Raw genomic sequence first — 20,059 nt, forward strand, 5'->3', positions numbered from 1 at the left:
TGCCAACAAATGTTAACAAAGTGAGCAGTTCTTTCATTCAACGTTCAATCAAAGTTCTTGTACTTAGCATTATCACATTTACGATGTGAGATTTCAGATTTAGATCTGTGCTTTTACGTAGGTGGGTTTCTGAACATATTTGGAAATGTGCCATTGCATCTAATAGAAGTAATAAAATAGAAATAGAAATATTGGACTTCAGTTCAGCAATATGTGCTTCTGTTTCCTCTTTTGGTTTTTCAAATACTCACTTTCATTTGAACATATTTAAATCTATTATTTGCAAATGCAGTCGAGATTCACTGCCTGAAAGTTTCAAATATCATTACTGTGGAAATGATTCACCATTAATTGTAATTGGTGCTCCACTGCCACTTTTGGATGAACAAATAGTCGAAGGCTTTCATTATCATAAAAATCTATTTAACCTGTTTCATCTTCCTGTTTTGAGCCTAATAATTCATGTAGCATTTTTGAAAATTGATGAGTCTTAGTTTTTGCTTAAAATTGATGTTTGAACATCAAGAACTGAATATTCTATATTTCTGGGGCAAAATGTTTACTTTAAAACATAAAGAAATAGAGCTCTTTGAGTGCACAAGTTAATAAGTGATTCAGGCATTCATACCCTGTCCTTTTTCTCTTAATGAACATAGGCAAAAACATAAAAGATAGGACATATTTTTGTATTAATGGTCTGATACACATTATTCACAATGGTTGACATTTTAACCATGCTCTTCTTATATGTAATGGTGTTTCTCAATCTGTTTATTATAATAAGGGTGTAGTAATATGATTTTTTTTTTCATTAGGTTCCTGTCCTGAGACCACAGCAGGATGTGCCTTGGACAAAGGTATGCTACTTTAGTCTATGTTTCAAAATTTCTCCATGAATAGACTACAAAAATGTCATGATAATAATTGTCTAACTGCCACCTGCTTGCATTTATATATGTTTTATGTTACATGTTCATATATATGACACATATTCTTACATCTGGTAAAATATGAGATACTAGTGAGAAAACATCAAAATCAGAAATGTCATTATCAAATGCATTCATTGCTTGGGTATAGCAAGGGTTAATCGATACAGCTTATGTTCAAAGGAGTTTTCACTGATGCCCTTGCAAATAAAGCAGGAACTATTTTCAAAGGTTGATGAATGGTGTATAACACAGTCTTTAATGACCCTGATTATGAAATTAATGGAAGGATAGGTGTGCATTAAATTATCAGGCTAGAACAACCAAAAAGTGTCTAGGTGTGGCAGAGACAATATTGAAATTAGTTTAAAATTAAAAAATTAATTTAGAAATAAAAGCATTAAGGATAGTAAATACAGAGTTCGGTAAAAAAATATATGAATGTGCTAAATGAAAGATAAGGTGCATAGCACAAGAGCTAAAAGAAGAGCCAAACTGTTATTTCAAAATGGAGAATATCTAGTATTCTAAGAGTGTGGTCAAAGATCATTAAAATGATGTGGATTGTAACAACTTGACTCCCGAGAGAGTGTTGAAAAAATATATAAAAGATGAATAAAAGTTTCAGAAGCAAAACTTATGATTAAAGAACAAAAACTAAAATTCTTATTGATAGTGGGGAAAAAAGATGAAGACTGATGAAATGAATCTGACATGTAGGAAGACTATTAAATACTATTCCTTCCTTATGGAGGAAGTGGCAAGAGAAAAATGGCTTAACTAGCACATTAGGGATTTAAATTAGCTCTAGGATAAGCTATTGAGAGAAGTTCTGATGCCATTTCTCAGGGAGGTATTTAAATAAAGATTAGATTTACAAATATCTAATTCTAATTTCTCTGAAGCTTTACTGGGTCTAAACTCATGCTTGATTTCGAGAGTCAGTGCTCTTTATTTTCCTGCTTGCTCAAGTAATTTTATATTGAAAGAAAAGGTGAGAGTTGGTTTATGGTTATGAGAAAATGCAGGCATATATGTGATCATTAGTAATAATTAATGCCTATTCTATTTTATACAAAAATGCTATTAAGAGAAATGTAGCTTATATATACATCTTCATATTTTTAATTTGGCTCAAAATATACTGTATGCATTCTGCTTTGCTACTTATATATGAAAAAATAAAGCATTCTACTAAATACCTATATGGATTATTTCCTGAGATTTTAAAATTGAAACAATCTCCCAGAATTTTTGACCCTATTTTTCAAAGTTTTTTTCTTAGCCATTTTCAGTCCCTGTTCAGAGACTTATGTGACTTTAGACTATCCAAGGAAAATATGCCAGACGCTGTGAGCTGCCATACAGGGAATGAGTGGCCCCAGGCACAAATCTCTGTTGTGTCAAGGCTTTGCTATGACATTTGGCAGGGAATTAAATCAAACATAACACAATGCAAATAATCTTGGTTTCCCCATAGAGGTGCAGCTTCAACTTGGAGCCTGCTGTTGGTCATTGCTACTCTTTCCTTCTGATCTTCCAGGGAACATTCCTGATAATCAACAGAAAATCAGGGCATTTCCTATGTGTTTGCATGGTATTAAGAAAGTGGTGTGAAGAAGGGGTGGGTTATGGCTTTGAAATTGGACGTTTCTGGACTTGAAGTGCAATCCTGTCGCTTACTACCTGTGGAATCCTGGGCAGTTAAATTATCTGAGTGTCTTCAAATATAAAATAAATTTACTAATAGTTATTGAAGGTATTGTTTGGGTAGTAAAATGGCATAATTGTCCTATAGCACCTCTTCGGTCTGTTGCATAATTGAGAAATTAACATTAACATTTAAGAAATGTTTTTTATTCCTTTCCCCATTCTGTAATGATCTAGGTACTACATAACACTTCTACATAATTTCTTTGTCATATTAGGACTAGAACATTAATTTTAAGCCAAGTAAGCATATACGGTAATATCTGTCTGTTACCAGGTGGGAATTCTCTTTTATTTTGAAAACTTGCTGCAAACTTCTGGATTATTTTTTATTTTAACAGATTAGAATGTTGCACGCAATGTAAAGGATTTTTGTGTGCGCAAGTGTTGTTTAATGTCTTTGATTTGGTTTTAAGTTGTATTAGGATGATAAAATTGGAATACCACACTGTAAAATGTAAATTACTTAGAATTATTATGCTTTCGTAGCGTTGCCTATAATATTTTAAATTTAGTTCAACAGTTTGATTCAACTCCTTTATTGAGAACTACTACATACCATTTAGTGTGTTAAGTGCTAAGTGTAGATAGAATGAGATCAGTTCTTTTCCTTCAAGGGACTTGTGATTTTAGATGGGGAGCCAACATGGGAACCTGTAATTTTAAGACAAGGTGGTAACATGCTGGAGTGGAAATGGAGAGGTGTCAATGAGAGGGAGGCATATAGGAAACTCACTTTAACCAAACTGGCTTCCTGAAATGGTTAACACTTTATGCGTCTTAAAAGATGATATCAGTCAAATAGAACATTGAAATCTAGTATTGCCCACACCAACTTCCCTCTCATCACTGTTTCATTGCTGAGCAGTTTTCCATTGTATGTATGTGCTACAGTTTAACTTTTTATCTGTTGATGGGCATTTGGACTTATTCCCATTTTTAGGTATTACGAATAAAGCTGCTATGAATATCCACGTACATATTTTTGTGTGAAGATATTTTCACTTCTCTGGATTAAATGCCCAGGAGTGTATTGCTCTGATAATAATACTTTTCCTCTTGTAAGAGACAATCAAACTGTTTTCCAGCATGGGTGTATCTTTATAGATTCCTACCAGCGAAGTTTGAATGATCCTATTTCCCTACATCCTAGCCAGCATTTGGTGTCACTAATTTTAATTTTAGCCATTAAGATAGATGTGCAGTGATGTCTCATGGTGTTTTTAATTTGCATTTACCTTGTAGCTAATAATGTTGAACTCGTATATATCACCTGAATGTATGCTTATTAGCCATCTGTACAGCCTCTTCAGTGAGACTTCTGTTCATGTCTTTTATACATTCTCTCAATGGCGGGCTTCTTTTTCATGCCATTTTATTGAGATGCATTGACATCCCAGATAATCATCCAAAGGGTACAATCAGTGGTCAAGCATATCATCATACAGTCGTGCATTCATTACCACAATTTTTGAAAATGTTCACTACTCCCCCCAAATTAAAATAAGAATAAAAAATAAAAAATAACACATAAAACATTCCATGACCCTCATCACTCCTATTATTTATTTATTTGTTTTTATTTTCTTATTCATCTGTCCAAACAGTGCATAAAGGGAGTGTCAGTCACAAGGTTTTCATGATCACATGGTCACACTCTAAGAACTATATAATTATATAATCATCTTCAAGAATCAAGGCTATTGGATTACAGTTCAACAGTTTCAGGTATTTCCTTCTAGCTATTCTAATACACTAAAAACTAAAGAATGATATCTGTATAATACAGTAAAATAACCTCCACAATGACCTCTCAACTCTGTTTGGTATCTCTCAGCCACTGAAACTTTATTTTGGTTCATTTTTCTTCCCCCTTTTGGCCAAGAAGCCTTCTTCAATCCCAAGATGCCAGGGATAGGTTCATCCTTGGCAGTCATATCCCATTTAGGGAGTAGAATTTACCTACAGAATTAGCTTAGAGAGAGAGGCCACATCTGAGCAACAAAAGAGGTTCTCTGGGGGTGACTCTAAGGTGTCATTATAAGTAGGCTTAGCTTCTCCTGTGCAGGAGTAAGTTTCGTAAGAGCAAGCTCCAAGGTCAAGGACTTGGCCTATTAAGTTTGTAGTCCACAATGCTTGTGAGATATCAGGAATTTCCCTGGTGGGAAAGTTTAATGTTTCAATTTTTTTCCCAGTCCCTCAAGGGGACTTTGAAAATACTTTTTTGTTTTCTGCCCAGATTACTCTGGGATGTACTGGGGCATCACACTAATTTGTTTAAACCAAAAATTTCACTACCTATTCAAGGTTCCATGTTCAAAAATACTGACCATACAAGTAAATTAGATAGTATGCTACAAAAATATATAAATTTTGTACCAAATAAACATCTCTTTCTTGGTCTCATACAGAAGTTGAAGTTTTACAACACAGCCAATGTCAACCTTATGCTGGTTTGAAACTGTTGTATGCCCCCCCACCAAAACCTTGTTCTTTAACCCTGATTCAGTATTGCTAGGTGCAGTTTTTTTGACAAGTTGTTTCCATGGAGATGTGACCCACCCAATTGTGGGTAGGACCTTTTGATTAGGTGGTTTCCATGAAGATGTGTTTCTACCCATTCAAGGCAGGTTTGCTTACTGAAGACCTTTAAGAGGGAGTCATTTTGGTCAAAGGTTCAGAGCCCACACAGGCAGAGACCTTTAGAGATGCAGAAGGAAAACACCCCTGGGGAAACCTTATGAACAAAGAAACCAGGAGAGAAAGCTAGCAGACATCACCATGTGCCTTCCTAACTGAGAGATGTGTCCAGAAGCAAAAAAATAAAAACAGTAAACACCACCGACATGCCTTCCCAGTAGACAGAGGTGTTCTGGACAGCATTGCCCTTTTTTGAGTGAAGGTAAACTTTTGTTGGTACCTTAATTGGGCCATTTTCATGGCCTTAGAACTGTAAACTTGTAATGCAATAAATTCCCTTTTTAAATGCTGTTCCATTTTTGGTGTATTGCATTCTGGTAGCTTTAGCAAACCAAATCAATCCTTTACCATTTAGTCTGTTTTACCTTAGTCCTAACTAGATCAGATTCATTCATATTTGTAACTGAAGTCTGATCTCTCTCTCTCTCTCTCTTTTTTTTTTTTTTAACTTTTTTTATTGTATAGTTTAATGTATATACAAAGCAAAGAAATAAAACAGCAATAGTTTTCAAAGCACTCTTGAACAAATGATTACAGGACGGATCCCAGAGTTTGTCATGGGCTACCATACGATCCTCTCGTATTTTTCCTTCTAGCTGCTCCAGAATATAAGAGACTAGAGGGCCTAAATACTTTTTTTTTTAAATCATTACAATCAACTTTTTTTCCTTCTCTTTTTGTGAGCAATAACATATATACCAAAAAAGCTGTACATTTCCAAGCACAGCTCCACACTTATTTGTAGACGGTATTTCAGACTTTGACATGGGTTATAATTTCACAATTTTAGATTTTTACTTCCAGCTGCTCTAAAATACTGAGGACTGAAAGAGATATCAATTTAATGATTCACCATTCATATTCATTTGTTGAGTCCTATCTTCTATGTATAATTCTATCAACACCTTTGATCTTTCTGTACCTCTCTTTGGGGTTGTTTGACCTATAGCAAATATAAATTTTTGATATTGAAAGTGTCTGTCACTAATATGGGGTAGGCAATTGGAATTCACTGATGTTTTGGAGAGGCTGGGTAGGTTACAGGACTTATCTGGACCAGGGACCTATCTGGAGATTATAGGTTTCTGGAAAGTTACTCTAGCATATGGAACCCCTGTGAAATCGTATATATTGCCCTAGGTGATCTTTGGGATTGGCTGAAATGGGCCTGGTTGGGGGTTGGCAGGTTATGATGGGTAGCAAGGTCTACCTGAAGCTTGCATAAGAGCAGCCTCCAGAGTTCGACCCTATTTTAACTCTCTCTGCCTCTGATGCTTTATTAATTATATTTCTTTCCCCCCTTTTGGTCATGATGTAGTTGTTGATCCCATGGTTCCAGGTCTGGATTCATGAAGTCTGATCTCTTTTGCAGCAATTTTAAACAGTTGCGTTATGGAGTAATGCTGACTTTCCAAGCTACAGAACTCTAGTTGTGCATCTCGGGTATCAAACAGATGCCAGAAGTCCCAAGGGATGTCCAGGTTATGCACAAACAGCGCAACATCTCAGAATTTACAAATAACTGTAACAAATCAGGAATAGATTTATAACAGTTACTGTAATGTGTAATTGTTGTAATACCTTACAATCTATGAACATTTACAATAAACCTTCCCCTGACGGCCTATGCTTTTGAATTCAATTTTCAGAGTTTGCACATTATAGTTAATCCATATGAGCGAGACATTATAACATTTGTCTTTTCATTTCTGGCTTATTTCACTCAAGTCTTCAAGTTTCATTCACCTAGTTGCATGCCTCACAACTTCATTCCTTCTTGTAGCCACTCAATATTCCATTGTAGGTATACACCACAGTTTGCCCTTCCATTCATCAGTTTATACACCTTAGGCCACCTCCATCCACTGGAACTTGTGAATATTGCTGCCACAAACACCAGTGTGCAAATGTCCATTCCTGTTCCTGCTTTCAGTTCTTCCAAGTATATACCTAATAATGGGGTTGCAGGTCGTATGCCCACCCTATACTTAGCCTCTTGTGGACCCACCACACTGCCCTCCAGAGGGGCTGTACCTTCTGCTTCCCTATGTACATCTATATCTACGTATTATCTCCAGAACTTGTATCTTTCTGTTAATGAAGGATAGTTTTACTCACACACCATACAATCCATCCTAAGTAAACAATCAGTGGTTCCTATTGTATTCTTGTATTCACATAGTTATGCATCTACCACCACAATTTATATGAGGACATACCCATTTCTTCCAAAAAAGAAGAAGAGGGAAAAAATGAAGAATAAAAAATAAATAAAATAAAAAGGAGAAACCACAAAAAGAAGAATCCCATATCCCTCCCTTATATCCCCCCTTTTATTGACTTTTACTTTTGCTATATTGCCTTTGTTACATTTAGTGTAAGCATATTACAATGTTACTGCTAACTTTAGTCTCTAAGCTTTCATTAATTTTATATATATATATATATATATATATATATATATATATATATTTTTTTTTTAAACATGGGCAGGCACCAGGAATCGAACCCGGGTCCTCTGGCATGGTAGGCGAGCATTCTTGCCTGCTGAGCCACTGTGGCCCACCCACATTGATTATATTTTTTCTGTACCATCCCATTTTCAGCATTTCAATGTGATGTTGACATTCATTTGTTCTCCCTAACGTAAATACATTCTTGTATTTGCCCATAGAATCACCATCATTGTCCACTCTACTTTTTGCTAAATTATACAGTTATAATATTTCTATCTTTCCTTCTCATGTCATTGCTAGCCTTTCACTTTCAACCATATTCATACACATCTGTATTCAGTGTACTTAAATTTTGTGCTATCATCAGACAGTATCGTGCTATCCATTTCTGGATCTATACAATCAATCCTGTTGAACATTCTGGAGTCCTTCAAAATCAAATGCCCGATCTCTAGCCCCTTTCTATCTCCTAAAAACTTGTGTTCTCAACTTTAATTCTCAAAGGTCTCTCATTAATATTAGTTCATACTAGTGAGACCATACAGTGTTTGTCCTTTTGTTTCCGGCTAATCACTCAACATGATATCCTTGAAGTTAATCTACATTGTTGCATGCATAATGCATAATAACTTTATAATGTAGCCTTAATGATAGTTTTCATTTCTACACTCTTTTCCAAACCTCTCTTGTGTTTTTTCCTATCTACCTATAATGTTCCCTTTAGTATTTCTTGTAGAGTAAATTTCTCATATTTGCAAGCTCTCTCAGAATCTGTCTGAATATATTTTAGACTCTCCCTCATTTCTGAAGGATAGTTTTGCCAGATACAGAATTCTTGGCTGGCAATTTTTCTCTTTCTTAAATACATCTTGGAACTGCCTTCTCACCTGCATGATTTCTGCTGAAAAAAACCCCATATAGTCTTATCAATCTTTCTTTATATGTGATGGATTGCTTTTCTCTTGCTGCTTCCAGAATGCTCTATTTATCTTTGATATTTGACAATCTGATTAGTACGTGTTTTGGAGTAGGTCTATTCAGATCTATTCTGTTTGGGGTATACTGTTCTTCATGGATCTGTAATTTTATGTCTTTCATATGAAATGGGAAGTTTTCAGTGATTATTCCCTCCATTATTCTTTCTGCCCCTTTTCCCATCTCTTCTCCTTCTGAGGTACACACAACATGTTTTTATTCATTTGCTTCATGTTGTCAGTCAATTCCCTGTGACCCTGCTTTCATATTTTTTTTCCATCTTTTCCCTATCTGCTCTTTTGTATGTAGGATTTCAGATGTCCCATCCTCTAGTTCACTAATCCTTTATTCTTCCTCTTCAAATGTGCTGTTGTAAGTCCCCATTGTGTTTTTCATCTTTGCTACTTGCCTTCCATTCCCATAAAATCTGCCATTTGTTTTGTCAAGCTTTCAAGTTCTTGCTTATGTTTACCCAATGTCATCTTTATGTTCTTTATCATTTTTGCCATATCTTCCCTCAACTTGTTGATTTGATTTTTTTATTTGATTTAGCATGCTTGTTTGAACATCTTTTATTAGTTGTTTCAACTCCTGTGTCTCACTTGAATATTAGTTTTGTCTTTTGAATGGGCCATAATTTTCTTTTCCTGCTATGACTCATAATTTTTTTGCTGGTGTCTAGGTATGTGATTTCCTTGATTGGTTTATTCTAGAGGTCATTTGAAGTCTTTTATCTAGGGTTTTCTTGTTGGTTGACTTTGTTTTCTATCTGTTCTTTGGCACTCAGTTTAGCATTTTTTAGACCTCTATCATAACTTCTGTTTAACTGGTCAGAAATTTTAAGCTCTTGTTTTTTCGTTCTTGCCCTGTCTATATGGAATCTTTTTTTTTTTTTTTATTTGAGAATGGTCTCCCAGATATGATTGACTGCCTTCCCTTGCTCCTAGCAGAGACTGTGTCTTTTCCCCACAGCAATCTGTCTTCGTAACAACCTGCCATGACAGTAGGGGAGGGGCACCAACTTCCATAGTTTGGTGGTTTTACTTACTGTTCTGCAATGTTGATCTCAGCATAGCCACCCATTCCAGACTGGTGTATAATGTGTATGTGTTCATGAGTATCCCCTAAACAGTCATTCCAGACAGTTCCTGGCTATTTACTAGCTACTCTAGCAGACTACATTTCACACCTACCTACACTGCCATCTTCAGATAGCTTGCTTTTAAGCTGTTGAGTTTTGAGAACTCTTACAAATAATGTTTTGAATATGTATATATGGTGGCTAAGTAGAGATGATGGAGAAGAAGAGAACATAATATCCCAAACCCAGACAGATAGACAGAGAGGAGACAGTTGTACATTTAAATCTGATGCCCAGAGGTGGGATCAGATTTAGAAATAAAGGTAGAAAGACATAGTAGTCAAGGAGATATTGGAACAAGTATTGGAGAACAACAATATTAAGCCCTGGATCTTCTTGAAATACTGAATGGCTTCTTACCATCAGTTATTTCACTGTACATAAGTCCATAAATGATTTTCCAGTCCCTAGAGTTTCCCTAGAGTTTAAATATCACATGCAACACTATAGTTTTCTCACTTATCACAGACCTTGTATACTACCAGTATTTGAATAGTTTTAATAAGAGATAGGAATTTTTCGAGAGAAAGAGAAATAGAGGCTTGTTGGGGCTACATACTGGAGTTCACTTTACCAGCAATGATAGGTAGAAACTTGGAAAAGAGATCTTCCTCAAGTCACAGAGGGCAAATCCATTATCTGATGAGTCTGGTGATATACAATTGTAGTAGTTCAGTAGAGCAGACAATATTGGAAGTTTACATTTGTAAATATGCAAAAAACAGGTGGGTGGAGAAGAGAAGGCAATATATGCAAGTCTGGAAGCACTAGAGCATGCTTACATATGGAGGAGATCCAGTGACAAAGTTCATGATTCAAGAGGGACATTGATTATTTGAGGATGTCTGCCTCATTTTTTAACATGCTATAGACTTGGTTTGTATTCAAAATTCAAAACTAATATTCTTGTAGTGTTAACTAAACAGAAGTCCACTCAATGAAGCAGGGTCAAGGTGCTCCTATACAGTACTAGCATTAATCCTTTGATTGTTGGACTGTGGTCTTGGAGGATCAGCCAAAACCACAAGAGCAGTGCATGCAGAAGGGGGCCTGAGTCAGTGTCTATTTACCAAGTATATAAATACTTTCCTATATTGATAACAAGTACAGTCATTTCCAGTACAGACTGGTTGACCACCAGCCTGGACTAAAATCTAATGCTCTAAGGTCTCAGGAAAGGTAGGTAGGGACAGAAAAATAAGGGATGTATAGTTTTTTGTTTGTTTGTTTGCTTTTTAACATGGACAGGCATTGGGAAATGAACCCAGTCTCCGGCATGGCAGGCAAGAGTTCTGCCACTGAGCCACTGTTGCCCTCTCATGGATATGTGATTTTTGAAAATCATTTAATTGTGGAGATGTTTAAAATGGTTTGGTCAGGGAATTTGAAATCCAGAAGGTATAAACATTATATATATAATTGAATGCTAGCTGTCATGCTGTTCTGGCAAACCCACTTTCTTACCTGTATGTGCTTGCTATTTTAATCACATTTGGGGGATTCCATAACATTTCATTCACTTCTGATTATTGGAATGTCTTGATTTTATTGTTAAGAATTAGTTTTGATTATTTTTAAGCTTCTACCTCTTATCTGATTCAGAGATTTCCTCCTAGCCCTGGCATAGGAATGAGCAGTGGGTGCTAGAGAGCCCTATATTTTTGTCCTTCAGTGAATGCTTCTTAAAATCATGGAGCCCACATGCAGACTCTCTCATGATGATGACTTTGGTAGTTCTCCAGAGCAGCTCTTGAGAGCCTGATCCTATAAGTCACCAGTGTGATAGTCCTGACTGAGATTTGGCTTCCTTCTACCCATTTCCAACCCTCATGAGCCTTGATCATACTTGACCACCTCACAGACTTCATACATGGGAAAACACATGGTTCTCTGTTCCTTTTAATAAGACAAATTGTCTTAAGCTAAAATTAACTATTAATTAGAATGCATTAAAGGCACTTCAATGGTGTCTATTTACTTATGATAAAAGAAGTGGCATTGGGCGGGCCGCGGTGGCTCAGCGGGCAAAGTGCTTGCCTGCTATGCCGGAGGACCTCGGTTCGATTCCCGGCCCCAGCCCATGTAACAAAAACGGAGAAACAGAATACAATAAAACAAGAAAATGTTTAAAAAATGTTTCCCTTCCTTCCTTCTATCCTTCCTTCCTTCTCTCTGTCTTTCCTTAAAAAAAAAAAAAAAAAAAAAAAAAAAAGAAGTGGCATTACTTTCTTTTGGTAGGAAGGGATTAAGTTTGGTGTTGGAGAAGGTAATTTGTTTGTCTCCATTCTTACCCTTGATGTGAGAGGAAGCAGCTCAAATGACAGTTAAAGGTGTGTGTTTGCCCTTTTTTTTTTTTTTTTTCTTTTCTTTTGCAATGTACCTCATCAGGATAATTTGGGAATTTTCCCTGGAGATTTATTGGTAGAAGGGGAAGTATGGTCATGGGTAGTAACTTATTTGAGCATTGCAAACTAGTAACAACTAAAATGTAAAGAGATCAGCGATTGTAAGTTGCTGTTGAGAAAATCCATGAAATATCCTTATGTGGGCTGCAGACTGTAAGGAGGAGATAAGCCACAAAAAAGATGAGTGGCTGGCAGAAAATAGGGAAGTCAGAATTCATGGTGATGATGAGCAGATAAATTGAGATGTATTTGTATCTTTGGAAGAATAGGTTACCGTATACATTCTGCTTATTCCTTATGAATATTCTGCAAGGTAATTTAGCAGCCCCCATATTTAGATGGGGAAACCGAGTGATAAAGTAACTAAACAAATATGTGATCATCAAGTTAATTTTGACTGATTTCAAAGCCCATATTTTTTCACTGAAAAAAAGTGAGTGAAAGGACCAAGGTTATAAACTGGCTTTGATCAAGAAGGAAATAATTATTTTTTAATAAATCATTGCTGTGAATTTATAATTTCTTTCATTTTTTAATTAAATCTTTTGACTTCCCTCCTGTAAAAAATGACTGAAAAATATAACAAAACAAATTACAAACACCTTTAAAAAAATCCATAAAGTTGGTGTTTTCCAGTTGCTTATGAAAGACTTATTGAAGCTCAGAATTTGCTGTGCCAAAAATTGGAGGGTGCCAATTCTACATTTCCCTTTATATTTTATGTTTTATCATGAAATTTAGCTGTCTAAATAGTTTTCTGTGAATATAACAGAGCTACCATTTGTGTGAAACCTAACTAACAAGTAAACATTGAATATTTTCAAATAGACAATAAAAGATGTAATTGTTGAGTTTCTTTGGAGTTTTATTCTTTCTGTCATGAACAAATGCTAAAGAAATGCTCATAAAGAGAATTCCAATAAACTTCCCCATCTTTATTATATTGTCCAAATTCCTGTGACACATTGCTGATATACTAAGAAGTCCATCCAAGTGAAAATGATTCCCTAAAACATTTTTTTCAGAGCTTTGAAGAAATCATAATTCTCTAAAGGTGTTTTATGAAACACATTCTTCCAGAAATGCTCCTGGCAAAATGGGAAATTTTTCCATGTGAAAATTAATTTGAGAAAAAGTACTTGCCTCACTCTATATACCACATTGCCCTGTTGGAGATTAAGCATGGTTATCAACATGATAAAAATCATGGAAATTTTCTGTAGTAAAAAGGTATAAATTTTGTTCCATCTGGAAAAAAATAGGAGTCAATATAGCCATGTGGAAGGCAGTATTATGTAATGGTTAATAGTGTGGCCTCTGGAATCAGACTGTCTGGGATTGATTTTCTCTGCTCCACTGTTAGTAAATTGTGTGAACATTCGACTTCCTCTCCCTGAGACTTAGTTTCCCTCAATGTTCCTATAAACACACGAATTCAGTCAAATGATCCATAAAAATTACTTAGCAAATTGTTATGTAGTAAATAAATGTTAGATAACATGTTAGACTTACTTGGTTCTCTTTTGCATCTGAAGGAATTAGTGGTCTTGAAAACACTTTCTGAGAAATAATATGAATCAACAGAAAAGGCATAAAAAGACTTAGCCAGCAATGATAAAACTTGGGCTACTCTTTTTTTTATTTTAAAAAATATATTTGTATTGACACATCTTTATACACACACACTCCATACATGATGTACAATCAATGGCTTATAATATCATCATATAGTTGTGAATTCATCACCATGATAATGTTTTAGAACATTTGTGTTCGAGTTTGCCATCTGCTGTGAATGCAATATACCAGAAACGGAATGGCTTTTAAAAAGGGGAATTTAATAAGTTGCTAGTTTACAGTTCTAAAGCTGAGAAAATTTCCCAATTACAACAAGTCTAGAGAAATGTTTAATCAAAGGCATCCAGGGGACACCAAGGGAAGATATCTTAGTTCAAGAAGGCCAATGAAGTTCAGGGTTTCTCTCTCTCTAGTGAGAAGCAACATAGCAAACACAGTCACAGTTTCTCTCTTGGCTGAAAGGGCACATGGTGAACATGGTCAGGGTGCCTCTCTTATCTGGAAGGGCACATGGCGAGCACAGCGTCATCTGCTAGCTTCTTCTCCTGGCTTCCTATTTCATGACACTCCCTGGGAGATGTTTTCCTTCTTCATCTCCAAAGGTCGCTGGCTCGAGGCCCCTCTGCTTCATGGTGCTGCAGCATTCTCTGCTCTCTCTGAATCTCTCTTGTTCTCCAAGATGTTTCCTCTTTTATAGGATTCCAGAAACTTAGCAAGATTGGCCCAAATGGGTGGAGACATGTCGTCACCTAATCCAGTTTAACAACCGCTCTTGATTAAATCACATCATCCAGAGAGATGATCTGATTACAGTTCAAACATACAGTATTGAATAGGGATTATTCTACCTTTATGAAATGGGATTTTGATTAAAACATGGCTTTTCCAGGGGACATACATCCTTTCAAACCAGCACAATTTGCATCACTCCAGAAAAAGAAATAAAAAAGGACAAAGAAAAAAACTCATATATACCATACCCCTTAACCCCCACCTCTCATTGACCAGTTGTATTTCCATTTACCCACTTTATTTTACCCTTTGTCTCCCTTATTAGTTATTTATTTTTTATCCATATTTTTTACTCATCTGTCCATACCCTGGATAAAAGGAGCGACAGACACAAGGTTTTCACAATCCTTGGCCTACTCTTAGATGCTAAGTTCACATTGCTTTCAGATGGTCAGTGAGCACTGGTGTTTCCTTTGTCTTTCCATATAATGTTAATGGATAAGGAGGTTTTAAGGTAGAAGCTGGTTCAGAAAAGTGTTGAGGAAAGGAGGAAATTTCCCAGAAATCCCTGATTTGATAAGAAGAGAAATGTAGAGATTTTTTGAGGGGGGATTACTTTTTTTTGTGGAGACAAAAAGAATGAAAGAGATTGACAGCAACTCTAACATAGATCTAATTATTTTCCAGTTGATATCAGAAATGCTCATGGTGAGATTTATCTGAGTATCACTGACATGGAAAAGAGAATTATAAAGCACCATGTAAAATGTAACATAAAATTATTGTATTTTTACATTTATATACATTTATATACATAAATATACATATATATTTATTATAGCTATAATTTTATGTAAATGGAATAATATTCTATATTGGGTGCATAACTCAAGAAGTATTTTCACTTTCTTTCAAATGAGTTCAGCAATCACCATCCTGCATTGGTCTGTTTCATTTGCCTCTGTATTCTTTTCTATAATTATTGAAATTTTCCATATTGCTTTGTTTTATCTTAATAATAGAACAAAGCAATAACGCTAAATACATTTAGCGATAGAGACTCGATACAACTGTACCTTGTTTGATATTTTATCCACTGTTTCTTGATAGTTTCTAGAAGTTTACAAATGATTGTGAACCTGAAACAGGTTGGCTGGCTTCCAAGAGCCCACAGAAGAAAGAAGAAAGGAATTTGTGTAACCCCCACCCCCACCCCAATACAAATTTTCCTTGCCCCCAGTAACATACAGCAAACTGGAATTGTCAGTTCCTTCTCTTTCAGTTCAATGTGATTGATCCCATTTTCTCAACATGTCTTCTTTTTTCCAAAGACAGGAAAGACCATTAATTTCTAATCCCATTACAAATGTTACAAAAGATAAATATTCAGTGATTTTAAAGAGGGGGGAGAGTTTAACATTCCCCTCTACGTAGGAACGTTCAGTTTTCCTGCCCCTGATCTTTTCCAGTCCATACTTTCTTCATTTGCCTCTTTTCTAAAGGATGGAAAAGTTTTAATGTGGTTCTCAAACTTGACTGTGGGCTTTGGAGTCATCTGAGGTTGTTTAACATGCAGATTCTTGTGTCCCACCCTCAGAGTTTCTGATTCCTTAAGTCCAGGGAAAGGTCTGAGAATCTACGTTACAATTATCCCAACGTAATTCTGAAGCAGATGATATGTAGGTCCGGTTTGTGAAATACTGGAAGACTTAGAGCTCTTAATGTTCAACCTGCTTTGCAAAACCTGTGATTTAAAAAGTAAAATAGTTTCTTCCAATAACTTTCTTATAAAGCCATTTGCAAGTCTGTTTAGTTAGCTTCTGTGAAGATGTGTTTGGCGATTAGGGCAGAACATGGGTGCTTATGCACAACTATAACCACATGGGCTAGCACCAAAGGCCAGTTAAACCATCTAGTTTCATTCCAATTCATTTTAGAATGAACATTGCCCAACTGCTCACTGCTACTAGAAGAATCCAATCTTCTGATAATATTTTGTGTTTAGGTTAATGTAATTTCAACAAAATAGTGTTGTTAGCAATAAATTAGTATTTAATACATAGCCTGCAACTGCAATATAACAATATTTAATTTTACATAATCTTAAATTTAAATTGTTTCTTTGTAGTACCTCAGATGTGCTAACACATTTTTTACCAAGGATCTCTGTGAAGCAGACAAAAATGGCTTCACATTATTTATCACCATTCTGCAGAGAAATTGAATCACTGAGCTATTAAGTAACTTGAACAGGGTCACAGAGTTAGTGATTAATTTAGAACAAACAATTCATCTCCTAGCTCCTTGATCAGTTATTTTCTCAATGAACCCTGTTGTATATATCTCTTCTTGTAAGAGTTTACGTGTCATTCAATCTGGGAGATACTTCATTATAGAGCGTATATGAATTTGCACCTCTAGAAGGTTGAGAATTGCATGTGGGAAATAGTTATCCCTTACTTTTCAATAATGATGCTCTCATCCCTTGAGTGTCCTTGTCACTATTCCTATTTCATAGAACATTTATTCCATTAATTCATTCACTCAGTTGTTCATTCAACTGATAATTATTAAATATACTTATGTCTAGCACACTGCTTATAAACAGGACATAGTTCTTACTCTCAGTTTGTGCATTTTGATACAAAAACAGACACAATTGATATAATAAAATACTTGCCATGCTGGAGCCAAGTGTTAGGTGCAAAATGAGCTTAGACTCCCTGAGTCTCTCTGAGGGAATTAGGGAAGTCTTCTCAGAAAAGGGGATATCTCAGCTAGGTTTTGAAGAAAGGTCTTCACATGAATTCAAGGTAAGGTTAACAGCATCAATAGGGAAAGCAAGAGGAAAACACTAAAATTAATGTAGTCACATCCCACCAAGATATAAATGGAGATTTCTGGATTTAAAATCCAGAGGAATAATAATTGCACATGCAATTTTGGGAGGGCGTTTGAACCACATTGGAACCCTGACATATAAAGCCCTGACTTTCTCCAAGGTAAACAATTTGAATCACACCCAGACATGTGGCATTTATTGCCACAAGCTCACCTTCATTAAAACCACCATCACTGGGGCAGCCATGTTTATTTAGAAATCCAGAACTTTCTTTATTGTGAAATGTATATAGCAAACAAATGAGAGAGCTAGACTTTTTAAATGGTAAAACTAAACAAAGGAAACAGTCACTCCCTAGGTTGGCCTTGTGTGCTTTAGCCTGAAGTGTATTTTTGTAAAAAAGAAAGAAACCCTCAAAATGTAATGGAAACACTGACAGACACTTAACTATACCAGCTCTAGTGGGCACAGCCATAAGTCACTTCATAATACAAATTGATATGTTGTCCAGAGGGGTCCATCCCTTCATTGTTGTTATTGAGTGTCTTTTGAAAACTTCTGGTTCTGGGCTATGAAACTGTGCAATGAAACTGAATGGTTCTCTCTGGAATAGATTCTGAACCAGGCCCCTCAATTACAGTAGTGATATCCTGAGGGCAGGCAACATGGAAATGTCCTATAAAGAACTGAAATATAAAGTAATAGAACAAAGTGAAAAAGCAAACACAATAAAACAAAATTTGCAGTATTAAATGTCTAAGTCTTTCTCCCCACAAGGCCTACTTAAAAACCAAGCACACTCAAGGGGAAAGAGGGCAGCTTGCTTCAATTTAAGTGGGGTTAGTTGTTAAGCAGGGGGATAAGTGCACTCTGTATTTACAGGATCATGTGTGGAGCCAAAGTTCAGCCATTGGCATGATCTTGGTGGCCCAAGTGTCCTAAACATTTTATAATATAATGCAAATGACTTCAATCTGAGTGACCCTCTTTCCCAGATACCATTTAGAGCTTTAATGACTTGTCCTAGGAAGGTTCTGTTAGGTCATGTTTAATGGATCTTCTAAACAATGTAAAAAGATTTCTCTAAATGTGTTATACAACTTCTTTTAGCTTAAAAATAACCATCCTTTGTCCCCACTACGGCCACCTTCCCCATGAATATTTTTGAGGCATTTCTATTGAAAATGTTACTGTGTCTCTTTCTTCTCTTTCAACCTGAATCCCTCCAACCTTGCTCTTAAGGTTCAATGTGCAAAGACTTGGGTTCCTACTATTACAAAGACTCCACGGAATATTGCACACAATGCTTATAGAATCCTGAAAGGCACTGTCAATTTTCAATAGGAAGTTAGGAAACAAGGATTCTAGCCTCAGCTTTTCCAAAGTAAACTTATAACCTTGCATTTATTATAACCTCTATGGGCCTCATTTTGCTCATCTCTGATATGAAGGTCACAGACTTTCTCTTATGTCCTTTTATGTTGTCCCACACTACCATTTAAATCTGCTAATGAATTACTGAAATATTGAAGCCCACTTTAAACCTTATGGAAAAGCATAACTAGCAAGATTTTCCTTTCAATTACTTGTGCTAATAGGGGCCAAATGGCATGGATACTTTAAATTCACAGATAATCCCCAAAATTCAATTTAGCTAAGTGTTCAAACCTCCTGTTCTGCCAAACCATTTACAGGAGAGTTAATCAATTAGTATACATTGAATGGTGTGAGATTTATCTTCTTTATAATTCCTGCTTTCCAAACTGCCTTACCACCAAGTTATTTGGATATCTCAATTTCCAAAAATAGAAATGAGGAATAAGTAAAATGCAGTTTTTGCATAATCTACCCATCAGTTATGTTTCAAGATCTCTCATCACTGTTATTATTAACAATAATTTTTAAGATCTTATCCTTTACCAGGTGCTTTACAAATTATTGTATTTAAACCTCACAGGTGTTATTCCCATTTAATAGATGAATTAATTAAGGTTCTGATGTTTAATTATTTTACCTAATGTTATAAAACCAGTCAGTGGTAGAACTGGGAATCAAAAATGTGATAAACTTCATTTGCTTGGCAAATGGCCTTGATACTGAAAAAGAATGTTTGCTTTATCCAGACTCATAGGACAAAGCATGTAGAACCCAAACTCTTTAATATCTTCACTGGTATTGGTTCAGAGGGTTCAGCAACACTTACCAGCATCCAAGTTTCATCAGTGGTAATATGGCTGAATTGGGATTTGCCACAGTTGATTCTTAAGGAACATCAATGGGCCTGGGCAGGGTGTTTTTTGTTTGTTTGTTTGTTTGTTTTTAATAAAAAGAAAAATCCAGAACCCCAAGTAATTCTAGAGAGGACCAATATACTTAATAACACTGAGAAGTCTATTCTTGGAGTGTTCTTGTAAACATGTTCCATATTTACTTGAGTTGGTAAACAGTGTCTATTACCATTTTTGTTGGTTTTATTGTGTTTTCATAGAAGTGTATGTATTTTATGTTTTCATTCAAGGATCATGTACTGTGGCAAGTGAGGACAAGTTAAAATTTCTCATTTATAAAAAGACTTGCATTGGAAAGTCAAA

General features: G+C 35.7%; 1 long non-coding RNA gene across 1 annotated transcript in view; it reads left to right on the forward strand.

The window, feature by feature from the left end:
- Positions 1-20,059, forward strand: part of LOC143673548 (uncharacterized) — an 838,506-nt gene that overhangs the window by 625,557 nt on the left and 192,890 nt on the right. The window contains exon 5 of the long non-coding RNA XR_013170437.1: positions 816-857. This is a non-coding gene — a long non-coding RNA (uncharacterized LOC143673548). The remainder of the gene's footprint in view (positions 1-815; positions 858-20,059) is intronic.

The sequence above is a fragment of the Tamandua tetradactyla genome, chromosome 2 (assembly GCF_023851605.1).
Source record: "Tamandua tetradactyla isolate mTamTet1 chromosome 2, mTamTet1.pri, whole genome shotgun sequence".
In the NCBI taxonomy this organism is placed as follows: Eukaryota; Metazoa; Chordata; class Mammalia; order Pilosa; family Myrmecophagidae; genus Tamandua; species Tamandua tetradactyla.